Here is a 9,378-nt window from a genome sequence, read left to right on the forward strand (position 1 = left end):
ACAGTCGTTTTAATTATCGTCTCCACGTATATTTTACGTGGAAAGAATCTGATTGATTCATTTTCGATTCCTGTTAGAACTGTTTGCAGGGTGATGTTAAAAGTTTATTTTTCAGGTGATGCAATCATTTTTAGACTAAAATTTGACTTAATGAGTAATAGAATTAAAATCATAAGTTTTATCTTTAAGTTAAAAGAAATAATTAAAAGGAAAAATTAGTATCTAGTTCCTAATTACAAATGTTCATTAACTGATACTTTATTAGTTTTCAAATTTTTGTTTAAGTTCCTAGCATTAATATGATAATAAATTTACATGTTTATTACATATTTTTTAAAACAAAAATTAGCAATTGATTTAGGGTTTTAATACTCACACCTCTATTAAACTCCTAATTAATTTTCAATTCAAACATTTCCAAAATAAAAAAAATTAAATTAGAATAAGTTTGTACCCATTAGTTTTTATAAAAAGGTTCTCAAATTTTTAATCTGAAATGTACCAATTCTTAAATATACCGAATTGTTATATGTAAAATGTACAATTTTTTAATATAAAATGTAAATGTACCCAATTTTTTAATATAAAATCTATGCATAAATTTTAATCCATTTTTAAACTTATATTGGTACATTTTTTTTCGTTGATTTGAGAATGTATCTATATCAAGTTTAATCGAAGAAATTTACTAATGTTATTAAGCCTAATATCTTCTTTTTTTCTGTGTTTTGAAGAATGTACCCATGTTTTGGTACAATACTTTTTTATGAAGGTACCATATATATATACGTAAGACACAAAATATAATAGGGAGTATAATTTATATTTTATTATTGTTAATCCCACAAATTATGGGTTATCATATAAACAAATACAAATTTCAATTTTTAATTTAAAAAATATAGTGTTACACTATTACTTTAATGTCAAGGACTTTGATAAAAAAACAAAACAGACAAGGTTTCAGTCAAGGAATATTGATAGTTAGGGATCGCATTCAAAGTTTCTCTAATTAAAATTACATTATCGTGATGCACAACTTTAATGTGGTCATGCATCATATTCATTTTTTTACAAACAATAACGTTAATGGGTTAAATTCTTAGTTGCTATGGGGAATCAGTGGAGATCAAACCCGCATCAAGATACAGAGACATGATTACTTTTCTCCACTGCGATAAATTTAAGTGACAAGAAGGGCTGTGGAAATGAGGGGAAATAAACAAAGAAGAATTAATGCAACCATCTAGAAAATCAAAATAACTTATAGTCTATTTAATGAATATTTCGTTTTTATTTTTTGATTTTCACTTTTCGTACTTGAGATATGAGGAAAATATATATAAAGGAAATGAGGGACAAAAAGCTGATGGAAGAGAGTTGAAGACTAAAAAAGAACAAAAGGAAAACAAAATCATGGAGGTGAAAAAGTTTTTAGTTTTTAGATTTTATTTTGTGTGCTTTTTCTTATACATTTATTAAAAACTTACGCGTGGAAGGTGGCTTTGAACTAGTAATTGAGGTGGCTGAAGGGAGGTCTAGAGTTTCTTGGAGAATCAAAACAATTATTGAAGATATTAGAAGTCTGGCCTTTAGAATATTTCATGGAATATGTTCTCGCTGGTGTGATTACAAGTGTAGGTATCAGTAGTGCAAATACTCTTATCTGGTATGGCACTCTTTCTGCCTATTCGACCCAAGCTTTACGTTTCGATTATACTGGTACTGGTTGTTCTTGGGGTAGTCCCTTTCAATAAATTTCTTTTCTTGATAAAAAAAAAAAATCATAATAAATATTGTTGAGTGTTCTAAGTATTTGATCATTTGTCTCAATAGTTAAACCCTACAAAGAGATGAAAATAAATTATAGAATAACATTTTTATTTAACATATCAAGTGAAGAAAAAATCGTACAAAATGTCCAATTATCGTATAAGTCATCAAATATCATTTTAATGTTTTACATTTAATATTTCTTTTAAGAATACTCTAATAATACTTGGATTAAAGTATATTGTGAATCCCCTTCCCTTAATATAGATTTCAAAAATGTAGTAGAAATCAATATTCTCTTTTGCTGCTACTTGCAGCATGAATGGAATCTGTTTCAGGCATTAGCCGACGCACTCCACGTCCACATTACACGGAAAGAATCTGATTTTTCATTTTGCGATTCCTATTTGAACCTGAATGCAGGGTGATGGTAAAAGTATATTATGCAATAATCTTTAAATTAAAATTTGACTTGTTGAGTAACAGAATTAAAGTCATATGTTTGATCTTAAGTTAATAGAAATAATTAAAATTACACATGCACAACTTTAAACTGACATCATATTCATAATTTTTTTTTAGGAAATAATAGCGTTAATAGGTTAACTTGTAAATTATTAGAGGAAAAGGGTGAAGATCAAACTCACACCATGATATATAGACATGATTGTTTTCCACCACTACGATAAAGCAACATTTGCGGCATCATATTCACTTCAATTATTCAATTATTGTTGTGTCGTGAGAAATCCTTCTTTCAGCAGTGAAAACTATCCACATCATTTCTTTTCGTTTGGTAGGTTTTGTGGAATATGTTGCTTCCATCTTAGACAAATGAAAACCATAAATTTCGTTACCAACTTTCACAATCTTAATCACGAATAAGAATATCCCTCGTGCATATAATAAAATTATGTTAGTTGTTTGAGATTGGTATTTGAATAAATTCGGCATCGACGACCGAGAAGGTCCCCACGTTGGTGATAATCGTATGAAAAACTATTTTCTAGCTAGGCATTTGCGACATGTAAAAGATGCATGTGTGTGAAAAATATTGTCCCATATGATGAATGTTGAAGAACCTAGTGCTAAACCATCACATTTGGTATTTTCTTAATATATATGCACCAACTTTATACTTGGTGCAACATTTCATAAGCCTTGTGGCTGGACGGACTTTATGGTACCCAACCCTACCCTTTTCCAGCCGTACATAAATCCGGGTCACCTGATCATGATTTGTTAGGATTCTAATGGGATTACTCGTAGCTAAGAGTAGTTATAGAGCAATTGTGATTGTGTCAAATGTCATCATCTGAGTGATTGAGCTGTAATACTTGTAATAAGGTTGTTAGTACAGCTGTAATTGGATAAAATTAGTTAGGGATAGTTGCTATATAGTTTGGCTTGTGAGTAACAGAAAGGCAGTTATGAAATAGTATTGAAATTCAATTGTCATTCTCTCTCTCTCTCTCTCTCTCTCTCTCTCTCTCTCTCTCTCTCTCTCTCTCTCTCTCTCTCTCTCTCTCTCTCTCTCTCTCTCTCTCTCTCTCTCTCTCTCATGGCTTCTCTGAGTTAAGGTTGATCGATGATCTATTATTGGTATTGAGCCAATCTTGACTCCTCCATCCCTTCTCTGCTACCTAAGTTGACGAAGAAAGCTATGGAATCGCATAATCATCTTGCTATGATAAACAACACTCTCAACATGCTACTCCAAAGGTTCGACGCCATGGAAGGATGTTAAGATTCATTAGATGCTTGAATCAAGAAGCTTCATCGCGATTTTATGGAAATAATTAAAATTTGACTTGTTGAGTAACATAATTAAAATCATATGTTTGATCTTAAGTTAATAGAAATAATTAAAAATACACATCGCAATGCGCAACATGCAACTTTAAACTGACATCATATTCATATTTTTTTTTTAGAAATAATAGCGTTAGCTAGTTAAATTGTAAATTATTAGATCAAACTCGCACCATGATATATAGACATGATTGTTTTCTACCATTACGATAAAGTAACATTTGGGCATCATATTCACTTCAATTATTCAATTGTTGTTGTGTCATGAGAAATCCTTCCTTCAGCAGTGAAAACTATCCACATCATTTCTTTTCGTTTGGTAGGTTTTGTGGAATATGTTGCTTCCATCTTAGACAAATGAAAACCATAAATTTCGTTTTAGTTGTTTGAGATTTGTATTTGAATAAATTCGGCATGCACGGCCGAGAAGGTCCCCACGTTGGTGATAATCGTTTGAAAAACTATTTCTAGCAAGGCATTTGCGACATGTAAAAGATGCATATGTGTGTGGAAAATTTTGTCCCATATGAATGTTGAAGAACCTAGTGCTAAACCATCACATTTGGTATTTTCTTAATCTATATGCACCAACTTTATCCTTGGACCACAAATGTACATATAACTTTATGGTTGGGGAAAATAAAATGCACATTTCATAAGCCTTGGTGGGTTGGACGGACTTTATGGTACCCTAACCCTACCCTTTTCCAGCTGTACATAAATCCGGGTCACCCTGATCATGTTTGGCATCGCCGACAGTGGATTTGATCTTCTATCATTGATGTCATTGTGTACTACTACCACAGAGAGAGCTCGAAGCTTGGATTTTATGATCATCTTGGTGAGATTGAATCTCACAAAATTGATGGGGAGGGATCTTGCATGGTCTTATAAATAAGTTAGGTTGAGTACTTTCTATGCTACCACCTGGTTTTATGGTAAAACCTCAATTTTCATGGGTATAGTATTAAAGCATATTGTCCCATGTGTGAAGTCAAAGGACCACACGATCTCCACGTCACCCCTTTGTGTTGTATACATGTTAGACTTAAAAATTTGTCACACGTGAAGAGGCGTGTTGAGAATGAAGCCCACATTGACGGGAGAAGAGACCTTCCATGTGCTTATAAATAAGTTGGACTATTCCCTATATTGCCAATTAGTTTTACTATGGAATCTCAATTTTTCTCGCATCTAAGCTTAAAATGGTAGTGTCACCAGAATGAGTTTAGATAATCACCATCTTAAAATTTTGGGGTTTGATGGTCTACATAGGTAGATATCCAAAAGGTCTTATAGATTTCGACATCAATAATGACGTAGAAGTGAGTTATTCTGCAATACGTTGAAATTAACACCGAACTTTTAACATATACATAGTTTTACACACCATTAAAAAAAATGTTACAGATTTGTTATTATTGAATTTTCAACAGAATAGAACGATCGAGATTAGAAATGATCAATTTCTCTTGTTAATTGTGGTATTAATATGGATTTAGTTGTGCACTTACAGACTTACAGTTGTAGGTACTAATTAATATGTTGCTTGTACCACGACTAAATGGGGTATGGAATTCAAATGCAAAACAAACTCATGAGTAGCGTCGTAACGTGTCGAGATTATACTCTTCAAAAGAAGAACATGTTACTCTGTGTGATGCAATCTCTGTCTGCACACTGATCAAAATACATGTGACACAATTTTAGAACCTTATTTGTCGTGCAAAGGTTTGATAATTTTATATCAGCCCGAGAGCTTTCTTCTACTTCTTCTTCATCACATCGTTGCTGATCTTTCTTTATGTGCTCTCTTTCTATCTTTGCCTTTTCTGTGCTCTCTCTTTGCCTCCTCACTCACTTGCCCTCTTGCTCACTCGCCCTCTCGCTCACTTCCCTTTCTCCGTCATGTTCAAATTCTCAAATAACCAAAGGTATGTTTGCCCATCTCTTTGATTTATATTAGTTGCATGTGTAAAATCTTGGGGTGTTTTATTTATTTATGTAAGTTGCATGTGTAATTTGTGAAAATTTATAGGAAATTTTTGAAATTTGTAGGAAATATTTGTACTGTGTAGGAAATATTTGAAATTTGGAAATTTGTAGGAAGTATTAGGTGATTCTGTATGAATTTTATGAATTAATGTATTTAATAGTGTATTTTTGTATAATGACTCAACGACAGTGATGTCGGATATTCCACGGGTAGGACCAGTGGCAGCCAACTGGCCATCGCCAAGTCGGCGGCTGGGCCCACTCCTTCGCTTCATCAATTTGGGAGCCTTGATATGCCTGACGAATGCACAACTAGAAATGGCATGGCGTTGAGCCATTCCAGCCCCCACTGGTGACACCGTAGAGGCAGATGCTAATTCGACGGTCATGCGCCCAACAGGAGACAGAGAACTTCTAGCCGGGGTCGGAAGAAGGTAAATTTGCAGGGATTTGTAGAGGCTTGTCCTCGAACTAGATCACCAACATAATGCAAGCTAAGATTGTGGTCGTTTATGACCCACTACAACAGTGAGCGGACGTCAAAGTCAACAACATGTTGACTCATGACATGAGAGCCATCATCCACACCAAGTTCGCCCCTGATGTGCATGAGGCAATGATGAAAGAGATCTTATGTGTTTTATAAAATTATTATTTTTATTACCTTTACTTATTTAGAGTAACATTAAACAAATACACTTGCTTTTTGTCTATTTCAGGTTAACTTCGAGGTCGATGTGGAAGTGTCAGGTATGTCCGATTATGTAAACTGGGTGTGGACTAATCGGTACAAGGGAGTAAAAATACGAGTTGCACATGTACTACCAAATTTGTGCATCTCCTGCTGAAGCTATAACTAATCCACCCATGGAGTTCGCAAAAAGGATAGAGGAGTGTCACTAACTTTGTGGTCATTTTTAGAGCCCAAAAATTCTTGTAAGTTTTTTTTAATTTTATTTCAATTTTTTGTTTATTATTTATTTAAATTTGTTTGAATTTAGTTAATATTTTTTATTCACATTGGAAATCACAGCAAATAAGGGTAACCATGAAGTGAAGCAAAACCTCTATCATTCTAGTTCTCGGCCATTGACATTCCGAATCAATGAACATCATAAGAAGAGTTTGCTTTTCCCGAAAGTCGACGCTTGGGGGGATACACATGTCAATTATGGCAACCATGTGACTGACGACATTTATGTAAGTATTATGTTCCAAATTTTAATTTCAAATTTCATTGCACTTAAAAATTTTAGAATTGTGATTGATAATTTGAATTAATTTCTCCTTTTTTTGGTAAGCTTGTTTGTTGCAGAAGGAAAAGTATCTCGCCAATCTCTCCCATTAGCAACCAGACACACCACTAGAGCAGTTGACATCTGATCCAAATGTGTCTCTACAGTTGCTGATGGATGGGGTTGGGTGACAGAAAGGCCAGTAGTTTCACAGCCTAGGAGCAGGTTAGGGTTGGGACCTTGGGGGATCTTCTTCATCTAGCTCTCAGTCTCCAAGTGGGACGTCTTCCAAACTATAGCAGTTGGAGATGGAGTTAGAGGCTTTGCGCCATCGAGAAGAAGTGCGCCATTGAGAAAAAGCTCAGAAAGAAGATGTGTGCTTGGGCCCTGTGGGATGATGAGTTTCAGCCGTGCATTGCTGGGATGGCGCAGACAATGGAAACCTTTGGCATTCTCCTTCATGATCCTCCAAGCAACCTTCAGCCATCACCCTAGGAATATATTCCATACATTTGTATTAATATTTCAATACTTATTAATATAATTAAATACACTTTTTTATATTGTAATTTTTTAAAATTAATATAATTAAAACTAATTAATGTATTTAAAATTTTAATTAAAAATGTTTAAAAAGTCAAGCTAAGTTGATCAACGCACTTCGCTCAATAAAACTGTTTCATCGAGCAAACAACATTTGCCCAACGAAGTCCTACAATTCGCTGGGCAAAAGTTTCAGCTACGATATTTGCCCAATTAACTTTGCCCGACCAAATTCTTTCTTTTGAGTGGTGTTCTTTTTGTAGTGTAGGATGCTTGGTAGGCCATCTCCAACCGAAGGCTGACCAGATGGCTCGTTTTAGCCTTATGGCCCTCCAAGAAATTAATAGTTTAATGAACAATATATGACCATATTTGCCTCTATCTCTAACCGATGGCCAAAGGGTCATATGGCTCGTTTTAGCCCTATCACAAAAAAACTGTCTCCAACCGAGGGCCAAAGGGCCATAGGGCTAAACATAATTTATTATTTAAAAACTACAACTTAAATTCAAGTTATAGGAAGTTATAGAAAAAATATAAAACAAATTTTGTAAAATAGTAGTTATAGAAAAAAAAAAAAAAGTTATAGGAAAAAAATTGTGTAAAATTAAAAAATAAAAAAAAACTGTAAAAAACATTTCAAAAATAACGGCTAACTGACGTCAGCTAGCCGTTACATTTGGAATTTGACCTAAAATTCCTGTCGGTTATATCTGACAGGAATACTAGAATTTCTAGCCCAGCTCGGGGCTGGCTGGCTGGATTGGGCCAGCCGGTTGGCCCTTTCAGATTCCGTGGGGCCCACGAGCCCTCTGGCCTAGCCCTTAGTTGCAATGGCAAAGCCACATGAGGACGAGGAGTGGCGGCCACCACTCCCTTAGCCGCCCCTCTCGTTAGTCGGAAAACCTGTAAGAACGTTCTACAACTTTTGCTGCTGCCATGGGCGGACACACGTTATGGAAAGAGTGGGAAGTTGCCCATCCGGTTCCCGAAAAACCCCTTCACCGAAGTCTATTTTACCCACCCAGACTACCTGAAACCACCTTGTGAGGAAAGGCAAAACCCAAGCAACAAAATCGGCAAGGAGGAAGAAGCAATATTATAAAACAAATCTTAGCAAACGATGTCGTTTGGCTGAGCACTTAAAGTGGACGATGACGTTTTATTCAAATAGAACACATCCTTTGACATTTATGGTCCACATGTCATTTGAACCCAAGCATCTCTAATTAATTTTTCATTCATTTTTTTATTTTTATTTTTTTATGTTTTTTTTGTTTGTTTTTTCCTTTTATGAACTAGGTATACTTATCTATTTTTTATATAAAACATTTATCATACTTATATAAAAATAATAACTATGCACATTGTTTGACTGCTATAATACCTACAATTTGTAAGTGGTGTTTTGCATTAGTTGTTTAATTGATATAGAATTAGCGTAATATGCTTTTTATCCATTTTGTTTCTATTGTACAATTACATAATGTACGTAACAATACTATAAGAAATAGTGTTTAAATCATTCTTCAAATATTCCCGGTACAACAGATAGTCCTTCTTCGAATATTTCCAGGTAGTCTTTCTTCGAATATTTCGGTTACTCCAAATCCTCCTTCAAGTATTCTAGGTAGTTATGAACAATATTAATATTGTATATTATGTACAAAGATTTGGTTGTCTATATTTTTTATGAACCTTTTACGCTTTTAAATTTCGCCCCTCCTGCCGAAAATTCCTGCATTCGCCACTGCTCGGTTAGAGATGATTTTCAGACTATTTTTGCTCATCCAACCCTCTGGACCTTTTGGTTGGAGATGGCCTTAATTGTTCAAAAAGATCATTCGTATGAATAATTATATGTCAATGAACGATTGAAGGTCACCCACTTTTTTAATAATTGAAAATACGGCATGTTGAACCTATCACCATCACATTTGGTATTTTCTTGATCCCCTCCACTTTATCCTTGGACCACAAATGTACCCACAATTGTACATCAAACCTTATATTGCTGGGA

General features: G+C 34.4%; 1 long non-coding RNA gene across 2 annotated transcripts; it reads left to right on the forward strand.

Annotated features, from left to right (window-relative positions):
- The first annotated feature begins 5,527 nt into the window (after positions 1-5,527).
- Positions 5,528-7,378, forward strand: LOC114825236 (uncharacterized). Of its 2 annotated transcripts, none has more exons than XR_011581032.1 (4): positions 5,528-6,193; positions 6,300-6,516; positions 6,614-6,780; positions 6,882-7,378. It is a non-coding gene; the product is annotated as an uncharacterized lncRNA (long non-coding RNA). The 2 variants fall into 2 exon arrangements; XR_003773890.2 differs by having other exon boundaries at positions 5,528-6,014.
- The last annotated feature ends 2,000 nt before the right edge of the window (positions 7,379-9,378 follow it).

This window comes from Malus domestica, chromosome 05 (genome assembly GCF_042453785.1).
Source record: "Malus domestica chromosome 05, GDT2T_hap1".
Lineage (NCBI taxonomy): Eukaryota > Viridiplantae > Streptophyta > Magnoliopsida > Rosales > Rosaceae > Malus > Malus domestica.